Source organism: Eublepharis macularius, chromosome 4 (genome assembly GCF_028583425.1).
Source record: "Eublepharis macularius isolate TG4126 chromosome 4, MPM_Emac_v1.0, whole genome shotgun sequence".
Classification (NCBI taxonomy): Eukaryota; Metazoa; Chordata; class Lepidosauria; order Squamata; family Eublepharidae; genus Eublepharis; species Eublepharis macularius.
This window is the reverse complement of record NC_072793.1, coordinates 94,392,352-94,405,183: the sequence shown is the minus strand read 5'-3', so window position 1 is coordinate 94,405,183 and position 12,832 is coordinate 94,392,352.

The following is a 12,832-nucleotide window of genomic DNA, read 5'->3' as shown; positions in this document are numbered from 1 at the left end:
CCAGGGGAGGCACGGCCCTCAAAGCCAAAGCCGACCATCATGCGAAAGCGTGGGTCTGGCAGGTGAGACCCCGAATCTACGTAGATGCGGGATCTTCACCAGCACGGCGGGTGAAATGTTTTCAAACAAAGAAATCACCTTTTTTGGTGGTTTCAACGTTGGAAGACTGCATTCACTTTTGGGCTAAAGCCTCTCCAAACACTTTCACACACACAGCAAATCTCCTTTGCCTGTGCAATTTTTTTTCCGAACACGCGGCTTAAAATCCAATTAAGAATCACTTTCGGTGGTGGTCCTATTTGGCTTTGGTTGCCGTGTTTCCCCCTAGGGTCCCAACTGTGGGGCCCGCCTAATAAAGTTAAAGAATAGAACTGGAAAAACGTTTGACATTCACATCTACATCTACATCTACACATTCTGTTGTTTCTTTTATACTAGAGCTACGAAGGTCTGGTCTAAGGGGACACAGGGTTTTTCTGGCCCAGGGTGAAGGGACGTCTGGCGAATCATTGGGCAGAGGGGGGCTGGGCTGGCGGCGGCTCCCCCAGGGTCATATACTGGCGGGGCGGTCTGGAGCGGCTTCCCTTTCCATTCCTTTAATTGAGAGGCATGGAAGTATTTTAGCCAAGTGCCTCCTGTCTTCCTCTGGATAGCTACCTGATAGACGGCTGGAGAGACTCTTTTCGTGATTGGGACGGGGCCTTGCCATTTTGCCGCTAGTGAGTGTGCCTTCTGTGAGAACTTTCTATATAAAACGAGCTGTCCTTCCTCCCACTGCCTGGGGTTCCTGACCCATCCTAGTTTGCGGTCCATATCCTTCTGAGCTGTGCCTAACTTCTGGGCCACTTGCATGTGGACGGCGTGTATGGATGAGATGAGGTCCTGAACCCAGGCGTCATTAATTACTACGGGCTGCATATCAGAAGGGAGCTGCGTGTCTAGCCAGAAGGCTTCTGGGAGCTGCATTTTCCGTCCTGTCATGACCATATGGGGCGTGAGCCCGTGAACTGCGGTGGTGCCTCTGATGGCCATTAGAATTATGGGGAGTTTTTCATCCCAGTCTCTCCCGGAGGAGCGAACCATCTTGCGGAGAGCCTCCTTGAGGGTCCGGTTGGTTCTTTCTATGGCGCCGGAAGCCTGGGGATGGCCGGCTATGTGAAAGCGTTGTTGGATGCCTAACGCCTTGCAAAGTTCCTGGGTTACTTCTCCAATGAAGTGTGAGCCCAAATCGGAATCCATGACTCGCACAGTGCCCCATCTCGAAAACACATTATTAAACAGTAGTTTGGCCGTGGTGGCTGCAGTGTTATGCTTACACGGGAATGCCTCGACCCATTTACTAAAGGGATCTATGACAGTGAGACAGTAGCGATTGCCGCGGGGAGTGGGAGGAAGGGGACCGATAAAGTCAATCTGTATACGAGCCCAGGGTCCATCAATTCTCTGATGCTGGAGGGGAGCTCTAGGTCCAGTTGGGTCTGCATTGACCATAGCACAAGACAGACAGTTGTCCACCCATTGTGCTACTTCGGTACGCATGCTAGGCCACCAACCAACCTCTTTGACCCTCTCCAGAGTCAGATCCTTGCCTCGGTGTCCCTGCTCGTGGACAAACTGAATCAGGTCGGCCCTGACTTCCAGTGGCACTACCCAGTGGCGTTCACCGGCTGCATCTACTGCCCAAACTATGCCTTCCTCTTCTCGGATCATTAGTCTTCCTGTCTGATCTCTTCCTGCGGCTAGGAGGTCAGCTACTTCTGGGTCAGATATCTGCAGTTGTGCTAGGTCTAGTGTTCCTGCGATTCCCTGAGCCTGGCTGCGGGCTTGTGCCCGGGTGGTGACAGGGTGGAGGGGACAATCGGTGGCTGGTTCCGGTAAGGGAGCATTTTCTGTGGCGGCTGCCTTGGCTGCGAGGTCTGCCTGGTCATTCCAATAAGCGGTCTCTGAGTTCGTCTTTTGGTGCCCTTTAACATGTGTAACTTGCGTTGGGCCTGTGCGAGACTGGAGGAGCGCGGCTACTTGCTGCCACAGCTGTAGGTGGGCTACGGGTTTCCCATCACTAGCTTTCCACCCCTGATTTTGCCACACCGGGAGCCAGACCGTGGCGGCTTTGGCCGTCCAATCCGAGTCTGTGTAAATGGCAAGTGGGCTTTCTGGGGGCTCAAACTCAAGTACTGCCAGAAGCGCTTGCACCTCAGCCGCTTGGCTGGAATGGGGGCGGGCTGGACCCTTTAGAGTGCATGCGTCGCTCACTCGCACGGCGCCGTAGCCTGTCCGAGGGGAGCCTCCAACGTGAAAGGAGGAGCCGTCGCAGAACCAGCATGTGAAGCCGTTCAGTCGGGCTTCCTCTAGCGGGACTCCCCAAGTGACTGGCCAAACAACCTGCGGTGGCGGGTCCAGGGGGCACTCGTGCTCGGTCCCGGTTACTAACAGGCCATATGGGGCGGGTGGTTCAGTGGTTTCCTTTTTAAACTCTACTCCGCGGTTAACCAGGGCCAGGGTCCACTGCGCTATGCGGGCGTTTGATACTTGTCCATCTTGTATTTTGCCAGACAGAATATATTTGAGGGGCGTGTGAGTGGTTTGAACTATTGTGCGTGAGCCTCCTATGATAAATTCCCAGTGGGTCAGACTCCAAACTAGAGCAAGGCAAGTCTTTTCGCATGGGCTGAACTTGGTCTCGACCGGAGTTAGATTACGAGAGGCATAGGCTACTACTCTTGCGGTCCCGGCTTGCTGCTGGGTGAGCGTGGCTCCTATGCTCTTGTCTGACACGGCTAACTGAATAAAGAATGGCTGGGTAACATCTGGATGGGCTAGGGCCGGGGCTGCGGCTAGGCTGCGCTTCAGTTCGGCTAAGGCTGTCTGTTGATCCGGTCCCCACTCCCAGGGAGTGTTCTTCTTAAGGAGAGCATAAAGGGGGCGAGCCTTGTCTGCAAAAGACTCGATGAAGTCTCGGGAAAAGTTAAAGGTCCCTAGAAGGGCTCTAAGGGAGGGGACGTCGGTGGGTGCAGGCAGCTTGGAAATGACCTCCATTCGCTGGGCGTCCGGGGTGCGACCCTCGGGTCCCAGGGTCAGACCCAGGTACTTGACACTGGTCTGAACCAATTGGGCCTTTTCCCTGCTTGCCTTGAACCCAGTTTCGCGGAGGAGTTCTAGGACTTCCCTGGTGATTTGGCGGGCTAGTTCTTCCGTAGGGGCGTGGACTAAAATGTCATCCACGTAGCTCAGTACGTGGGGCCTCGAGGAAGGTTGGAGGCGTTCCCACATCTGAACCACATGGGCGTGACAAATGCTAGGGCTGGAGTGGAATCCCTGGGGTGTCCGCTTGAATGCGTATTGCTGGCCGCGGAAAGTGAACGCGAACTTGTACCAGCAAGACTCATGCAACCGGATGGAGTGGAAAGCGTTGGCCAGGTCTATGACCGAGTAGAACCGGGACCCAGCGGCAATGGCCGTCAGGATCTCGTTGTACTTGGCCACAACCGGGGCAACTGGAGGGGTGGTGGCATTCAGGGCACGGAAGTCGACCGTCATTCTCCAGGTCACTCCATCTGCCTTTAGAACTGGCCACAATGGGGCGTTGCAGATGGACTGCATCGGGAGTATGACGTCCCACTCAAGGAGTCCTTCTATAGTCTTGGCTATTCCTGCTTCAGCTTCCGCTGGGTACTTGTACTGTCTCTGAGGAGGGGGGTCCTTTCCTTCTATCAGGACGCAGGCGCCCTTCACTGTCCTGCACTCGGCCTTATCTGTCACCCAAACCTCGGGAAAGTCCTGGACCCAGGGGTCTCCGGTGATGGGGGCGAGAGGAAGGGGGGCTTTAAGGGCAGCGCACCGATGGATTGCATTGACAAAGTCTGGGCCTCCTGGGATGCGCCACAGGAGCCCATTCGCTAGGTCAATGGTCAGTCCCTCGGCACGGAAAAATGGCATGCCCAAAAGTCCATCATCTTCTCCCCGGTTTGCGCATGCCGAAATCCTGGTGGCCAGGTTCCCAACGGAGAGGGGGATGTCCTGCCAGACCGGGGATTCTTGCATGCCGCCTCCGAAACCGGCGAGCTGCATGGTAGTAGAGGTCTGAGTTCCCTTTGTAACTAAGGTGGGCCGGAGTATATTAAGTGAAGCTCCGGTATCTATGAGGAGGGTGGCAGGCTTCTTCTTTTCCCCGGGAGTCCCGATCCCTGCCTTCACTGTCGGTCTCCCCCATGTGTCCGGCTTTAGTTTGGCAACTATGCCCACAGAGGGAGACTGGGACTCGGGGCGACCCTATTCTGATCCTGCGCCCTGGTCGGTGAAAGTGGCACTTTCTCTAAAGGGGTTGTTGGGGCTCGGGCGTTCCCGGACCGCAGCTATCGGGGGACTCGAGAAGGGAGGGTCTGGCGGTAAAGGGGGCGCCGACGGGGGTACTGGGGGCTGCTGCTGGTCTTCCCACTCCATGATCGCCTTCATTAGAACGGATGTGGGCTTCCCATCGAATAGCTCCATGTTCGCTCCAATGTTTTTGAGGCGCATCCACAGTTCCCAACGGAGGGGGTCCCTGGACTGGGGCGTGCTGCCGCGGTCCCGGTAGCCCTCGTGGTCGCCCTGTGATGCTCCCCAAGCGTTAGACTGATCTGGAGGTGGGTAGACCTGATGGTTGTACGGGTGCGATGCTCGAGAGTGAGAAGGGGCTAGGGGCGCATCCTGTGATCGGGGCTCGTGGGGTCCCTGCTGGGCGGAGGAGCCGTAACTCGGGGTGGGTGCAAAGGAGACTCCCGGGCGGTAGTCCCTCGGCCCTCTTCCCCGGTTGAAACTGCTGCTCCTTCCCCTCAGGATTCCTCCCCTTGCCTCCGAGTACGAGTTGCGTCCCTGCGGTCGGTACTGGGAGTGGGGGCCATGATTGGCGTAAGTGACTGCACTTATCGGCTCACTCTCCTTCCTACGGGAGGCCGGGGACTTCACATGGCGGATTGCTCCGGTCTCTCGCAACAGGCCAGCAATGCTCCTGATGCGAGCTTCCAGGTCTCCCCATGAGATGCTCCCGGGCTCTACTCCTGCCAGGGCCAGGCGAGTGGTGCTATTGAGACCATCTATGACAGCTCTTCTGAACTCCAGCTCATCGAAGTCGGGTACATCGCTGGCGTCCAAATCTACTTCGTCCGCCAGCTCAGCGAGGAGCTGCTTTCGTGCTAAATATGCCTCTGGGTCCTCTCCGGGATTTTGGGATTCTGCAATGTACAGGGCCTTTAAACTCTTAGTGGGCCATAGGAATGCACATAACTCTTTGATGGACCCATACTGACTGCGGGTGGCCAGCCTTCGGTTAGAAATATAGGCATTGAGGGACGAGACTATTTCAGGGGCGGCGCATTGGCGGGCCAGCTGGGCTACATCGGAACCACTAGCGGAGGGCTGGGAGGTAGTTACGTGAGTGAACCATTGGATGGCTGTGTCTCGGTTTAGGGGCCCCATGCGATCTGCTATGGCTTGGAGCTCGTCGGGCCTCCAGTTGCGGGTTTCTTTAACGACCCGGTCTGTCTTTCTGCCGTCCTCGTCCATGGAGACAATTTCTTTAGTGGCTATTGGATGGAGGGGCTGTGGGGCTTCCTCGGGCTGGGGCGAAGGGGATGACCAGCTGTCGGTACTACCTTCGGGGAGGGCCAAGAGGGCTGCGGGATGCATGGCGGAAATTACGGCCTGCTGCATTCCCAGGTGCTGCTTTAGGGCCTCTAGCTCCCTCTTACAAGCGGAGTGGTCCGCAGAGGTAACTTTGGAGTGGTTATGCTCTGCCATGAACTGGGCGGCATGGGTTAGCTTAGCGATTCTTTCCTGTCCCTCGATTACTGCATGCTCAGCCATGTCGGCACGAGCGGTGGCCGCTTCAGCCTTGTGCTGGGCATCCTGGAGGGCAGTAGTTAGTCCTTGTTTTTCTAATATGAAATTGACGCATTCAGCGTGCCATTCGACTGCCTTTTCCTCATGGTCTCTTTCCTGTTCGGCTAGTTTGGCCCTGAGACTCTGGATTTCTAGATGCAGGGCGTCCTGTTCTCGCTTTGCTTTTTCCTCTAGCTCCTTCCTCTCTTTGTCCTGGGCTATTCTAAGCCTCTCTGTTTCCTGCTCACTATCTTCCTGCGCTACCTGCAATTTATTAATTAGGGACACGCTGTCCTGGAGGGCAGTGAAAAGTGCCCAAGCTCCGTATCTGTCTTTCTTACTAGACTTGGGCTTCTCCTTCTCACAAAAATCCTGGAAAGCGCTTCTAACTATCTGGAGCGGGTCGGGTCCCTTGAAGGAACCGGCTTCCCAAGGGCAATCTCCCTTCTTAACTAGCCACTTCTCCAGTCGGGGCACGGTGGGGTTTGCCCGGTACATTTTTCCTTTTCGTTTAAGGCTGATCTCGGGGCGGTTAAAGAGTGGATCAGCGACACCAGGGGTGGGGCGGTTAAAGCTACTCAGGGGTTTTAACAACTTTTTCCTCTCTATGTTCCTTTGGGAGGTTTATCCTTCCCTCCGGTCCTCAAGGATTTTTGAACTGGGTACTACACAGGGTTTAACCAGGGGTGATTTCAAAGGTCCTACCTTTAGGTTTACAAGGGTATTTTAGGGTCCTACACTCGGTTCTTCTCCACCGGGGGAGAAGGAAAATTCCTATTCCCGTTTCAAGCTTGCCTACAAGCCACGGGACCAGGAAAAGTTTACTGGCTCAGAAGGTGCTCTCAAGCTCTCTAAGCCCAAGAACAAAAACGCTCAGTGCTTCCAAGCCTCTGCTCAGAAGCCAAAGCTCAGGGGTCTCCCAAGCCTATGCGCTCAGAAAACCAAAAAGTGTTCCCAAGCCTCTGCTCAGAAACTGCAACTAAGGGGTCTCCCAAGCCTCTGCTTAGGCAACCAGAAATGCTCCCAAGCCTCTGCTCAGGAGCTGAAGTGCTTCCAAGCCTCTGCTCAGAAGCCAAAATGCTCTCAAGCTCTCTGCCCAAGAACTGAACTCACAGTGTCCCCAGGCCTCGCGCTCAGAGACAAACGGTTAAACTGTCTCCAAGCCTAGACCAAAAGAACAAAAGCGCTCAAGGACTGCCTCTGCAAGTCCCCAAGCAAAAGTGCTCAGGAGTGAAGCTTACTGTACTCCCAAGCGAGGTGCGCTCAAGAGTTCAAACAACTCCCAAGCAAAAGTGCCCAAGAGTCCCACTGACTCCCAAGCGAGGCGCGCCCAAGAGTCTGCCTTAAAACTCGCAAGCGGAAAGGCGCCCAAGAGTTTAACTTAAAACTCGCAAGCACGGTGCGGCCGGCTGCCGCGGGGCTTCAGGAACCTGGCTTTAGATTCCCAAAGCTAAACTAAAACGAACGGACTAACGATCCCTTCACGTTTCCTCCGGAGCGGGGATTGAAGCCTAAGTGCTGGCAGGAATGGGGTTTGGACGGACTTAGGAGAGACGGGGGAGGGCGGAAAAGAGTTTTATATGTGCTGCTTCAGGATGTATATATATATCTATAGAGCCTACTTCTGGGATCCCACCCACATAGACGCGTTTAGGCGGCCCGGAAAGTGGCCAGGAACTTCACCAGTTCAGAGGTCCTCACCCACAGTACACCGGTTATAACGGCTGGAGGGCCTCGCGGTGCACCACAAAAGGCAAGTAGTCCAAAGCTGGCTGAAGGAGGAAATGGGGGAAAAGCCAACCCACAAGATAGAAATGCTCGCTAGAGCCACACACACTCACACTTTTAATTCCCTGAGCTAAATTGCGCTCTTTACACAGAGGTCTGGAAAATTTTCCTCTAAGTCAGTTCGCTGAAGACACGCGTGTCGACTGACGTGTATTCACACGAACTGGGTTATGCCCGCATTCTCCACCAGTAAACTGTTACCAGAACTGCTTTTTATTATAAGGGGGAAATTAGCTTTAGCAGTCTGTAACTTAAAATAAGCGCGGATCTTAACCTATGTCTACGGAGGTCCCGATCCCAGACACTCAAGTGAAAAAGAGGCAGACTACAAATAAGTTCCAAACACGTGTATTTAGTGTGGCGTAAGCCTAAACTTGCACAAGCATACAGAGAACACACAAGACCTAAGAAATACAGGGTATGAAATACAGAGACGTTCGCATTAGCTGGTTCCCAACGATGATAGGGGAAATACTCACTTATCCTGGAGCGAAGCAGAGACACAGCAGCGAGGGTGGCCCAATGCCAGCACTGGGACCACAGACGGACAGCAAGGAGGTCTGGATAGGGAATGGCCAAGGCCCCGAGTGGTCTGGGAGACCAGCTTAAATACCCCAAAACGTACCCTGGGGCTAGTGCTGTACTTGGTGGTTCTCACAGTTTAAAACAAAGGTTCTAATGGGCTACTGAATGGCTTGGATGGGCCACTTTGGTAATCAGATTGTGATAAGTGACACCTCAGGAAGAGGGGACAAAAGAGGGAGGGGGAAATCCGAGTGGGCTGAAAGGATGTTCCAGCGGACAGGGCTTGTCCTGATGTCATCAGCTCTGGAATGCGGAGGTTTCTTTGAGATGCATTCTCTAAGTGCTTGGGATGGTCGGCACTTAGTTCCTTCTCCTGGGCGGCTCCTAAGATATGCAGAGCGGGGCGAGGTACTCTCGCTGCGGACGTGGTGTGCCCGCTTCGCCGAAATGGCTTCTCAAAGCAGTCTTTTCCTCTGGGTCTTCTGGCTGCCTAAGAACATGGATGCCGGCTGGGCATAGCTGGGGCTGGATAGCAGGCTGCCCGGTGGCGAGGGCAAGCTCGGCGCCCGGCTCGCGGGAGGCTCCAGGCGGGAACTGACCAGGGAGCACCTAGCCAGGCTCGCTGGAGGTTTCCCCGGCAGGCGGCCGGCTGCTAGCAGCGGCTTGGGCCCATATGAGGCAGGCTTCCATGGAGGCAGGGGGAACAATACTTTAAAACACAGTCCAAGGCAGGGAACAGGCACGGTCCGTGGCAGATGGCAATGCAGGCACGGGGCACACTTGTAATAAAGTCCAAACACACACTAGGAAGTCCAGATACAGGGCAGGGCAGGGCTGCCCAGAAAGAGAGTCCTTTGTGCAGTTACCCAAACATGGAGTCAGTAAACTACACAGTCTATTGCAGCAGCACGGTAATAAAACAGCAGACAGAAAACTGACACGTGTATTAGAGCACACACGTGCAAAGCAGTCTTTGGCGTAGCAGTAAAACAGCAATGCAGGAAACTTTAACACAGTCCATGGCGGGCTTTAAAGCAGGGGAGGGGGCCTACTTGGCAACAGCAGGCCAAGGCAGTTTTTTTTCTGATGACCTTTGGTAATGCCTCCACACTTCACTCAGCAAACTTATTGCTGTGAGTACATCAGCATCAATACATAAAGTGTGGACGACACCTTAAACACTGATGTGCATGCAACTGGAATCCTGCTCCCAGTATGCACACGAATGCTTGAAAAAGCATATATATTGCTCTCTGTATTAGCTCAGGGACCACTGGAACACACCCATCTACACTCTGTGCCATGTAAAACATTAAGCTGCTCAATTGTTCCTGGGAGTTGCCCCAAGATGGGAAGTGGGGCACAACAAGGTCCTCTCCCAAAGCCATTTCAGCCTCTCAGTTGTTTTTATTAACAACTTCAACTTTCCTGGTTTGCCTTTGGATTCAGAATCTCCTTGCTTGCTAAGCCAGTCGTCCTCAAAGCTTTAGTTCAGATGACAGTATAATATATCTCACGAACTGGGCCCTACAGTCGCTGCAGAAACGGATACACAACCCTCCCAGCTCCCACCCCCACTCCTTGGCAGCTCTCTTCCTGTGCAAAATCCTCTCAAGCTCAACCCCTCCCCCCCACATGGGGCCTCCAGCCAAGGCCGCAAGAACTTCCTTTCTCTGCTACAGCTTCTCCAGTATGAAGGGCAAATAAACCCTTAAGAAACACAAGGATAAGGTTGCCATATTAAAGTCCCTCAAATACGGATAACATGAATTTGCATATTATGCAAATCGATAATTATGCAAATCAAGCATATTGTCATATTTGGTCTAAGGACCATAATAATAATAATAAACAAACAAACAGCACATTAAACAAACAAACAGCACATTGTTATGTTATTTACTAGTTGCTTTCCATCTCCTGTTGGGGAACAATAATAAAAAACCCATCTTTTTCTGGAGCAACAAAATCAGCAACAAAATTCATGTCAGGATTTGCTCATTCTCTTTTCTAAGACAACAACAGGCATCTCTGACAGAGAGAATGCCCAATGCCCTGGTCTCTAATTTTGTTGCTCCAGTGCAAAGTTTCAATGAACATATAAAATATGCAAGTGACCTACTCCCCAAAAGCCGGACACAAGTAAGAAAACTTCAAAAAGTCACAAGATATTTCCCAAAAGCAAGAGATTAAAAAAAAAAAGATCAACTCCTGCATCTGATATACTGATGAATCCCCTTGCGACTTTCTTCATGTACACAAGCTTGGAGAAGCTGGACACAGCTTCTCCCAGCAGCTTCCTCTGGCCTCCCCTTCATTCAGGGCAGAACTCGTTATGACCTAGGTGACTTTCAGCTGACGATGTGTTTTCCCTATGTTCCTGATGAAGTAAAAACTTCTGGCCCTAAACTGCTGCACCTCTGCTTCCTTTAGGCACTGGATGCTGCCCTTCTAATCTGGCCTGGAAACTAGCACCATCTAGCAGCTAAGTGAAGAAGTTGCATGGGACAATAGCATCATCTTGAGTTATGCAGCTGTATAAACCTCAAATTACTCTTGAAGTGGTAAGATCAAAATCAGAACCAGCAACTTTAATCATTATAGTATAGTCTTCTGGATAGCCCCGGCACATCTGCCAGGGAACACTGCAGAAACACTGGGCATATTTAAGGGCACATGGAAAAGAGGAAGACCTAAAACAAGATGGCTTGACTCATTACAAGAAGCCATGTCCTCCATTTTTCAGGATCTGAGCAAGTCTGTTAATCATAGGACGTTTTGGAGGTCTTTCATTCATAGAGTCACCATAGGTCAGAGGCAACTTGACACCACATAACACACACATGTAGTTCTTGTGGGGAACTAGCAAAGTATTTTCATTGTCACTGTTGTTCACTTGAATTGAAAGCACAGCCTAGAACACGCCAAACCTTTCATGCAGCTGAACACTGTAGAGGAAGGTCAGTAGAGGTCCATCCATCCACTGATTGTCGCATTGAAGAACCCCAATAGGTTTTCCTGGAGAATGGTTTAATAACTACTGAATGACACAATTACATACACATAAACCTCACTGCTTTAAATCACATGGGCATAATGTGTAGCAGAATCTCCACAATTTATCAATATGGGTTTTGGGGTACGTTAGCACTTAAGGAGCAGAGATTATTTTAAACATGAACACTTTCAAAAAAGACAGGTGTTGCTTTCTGATATGTTCGTAGCAACACTGCAAGCTTAATAGCCTGCTTTTGGTGGATTTCTGCAGTCACTTTTTACACCAAATCAATCCATTAGAATAGACTTACACTGGCTTTAGTGGTGAGAAAAAATAGGTTGCAGTAGATCCCCACTAACAAGCTTTTCTCCTTTAAGAACCACATAACATCACATTTCCATCCTAAAAAAGTGGTAGCTATTGAACCACTTCCTGATCATGAGTTGTTCAGTATAGCGCGAATGGGGCGGTAGGAAACAGTTGGCTGTGCAAGCAAAAATGTCAACAGCTGAGTTGTTCCAAGCTGCTTTTGGGCTCTTATGAGTCACACAAACTCACTGTTCGTGGGGACGTCATGAACCTTTTAATGGTGATGAGGCTGGGCTGTAAGAGTGCCTTGCAGTTCCATAGAGAGGTGACTGGTTGGCTGTTGCTGTTTGTTTTGAAAAATCACACATTAAGGACCGCAGCATAGCACAAGAGTGCACCCTTGTGGCCACCACTTGAGTAACAAAGCAGAAGTAGCAGCCACAGCTTCCCCGCCCCCTCCAAGGCTCTGATCTACCTTTTCCTAGTAGTTTCAGGTTGCGGTGGGTAGCCATGTTTGTTAGTTTTTTAAAAAAAACATAAACATAAACATAAACATAAAAAACATAAAAATCGTTATCATTTTCCACCCCATTGCATTTTCCCCATCCTTCCTCCCCCCCCCTTTTCTGGTGACTCCCAGCAGTTTTCCATATCCAACTTAAGCTAAAGAATATATCATATAAATTCTTAAAGTCTATAATATATATCTATGTTATACATACTAATCTAATATCTTTACTTATCTTAACTATCTACGCTTAATATACTACTTATCTTAATTAAAAGTATAAAAATTATATAAGTATATAGTAAGTACATATACTAACTAAAAAAAGATACATATATATGTGTAATATACTATTCCTTAGATACCTATTATCTATATTATAGATCTAATCTTTCTATTACATCACTAAAATATCATATATACTCCCTATAACCTATTCAACCTTATTATTCAATCTTATACTTTCCCCTATGAATATACTATCTTACTCTTACCCTTTTAATACTATAGTATTATAACTCTATACTAATCCAATAGGATACAGTAAAATATACCCCCTTTTGATCTTAAGTAAGTTTCTATCTCCCCTTTAATTTTCCAAAGACCACAGTTTCCCCTTCATGTCCCACTTTTTCTCCACATATTTCTTGAATTTTTCCCAGCTTAATGTATAGTCCAATTCTTCTTGTTCTTTCAATTTCCTTGTTAACTTGTCCATTTCTGCCATATTCAGAACTTTCAGAATCCAATCTTCCATAGATGGTATCTCCTGAGTCTTCCACAACTGTGCATAACACATTCTGGCCGTCGTGATCATATAAAACACCATAACTCTGTCCATTTTATCA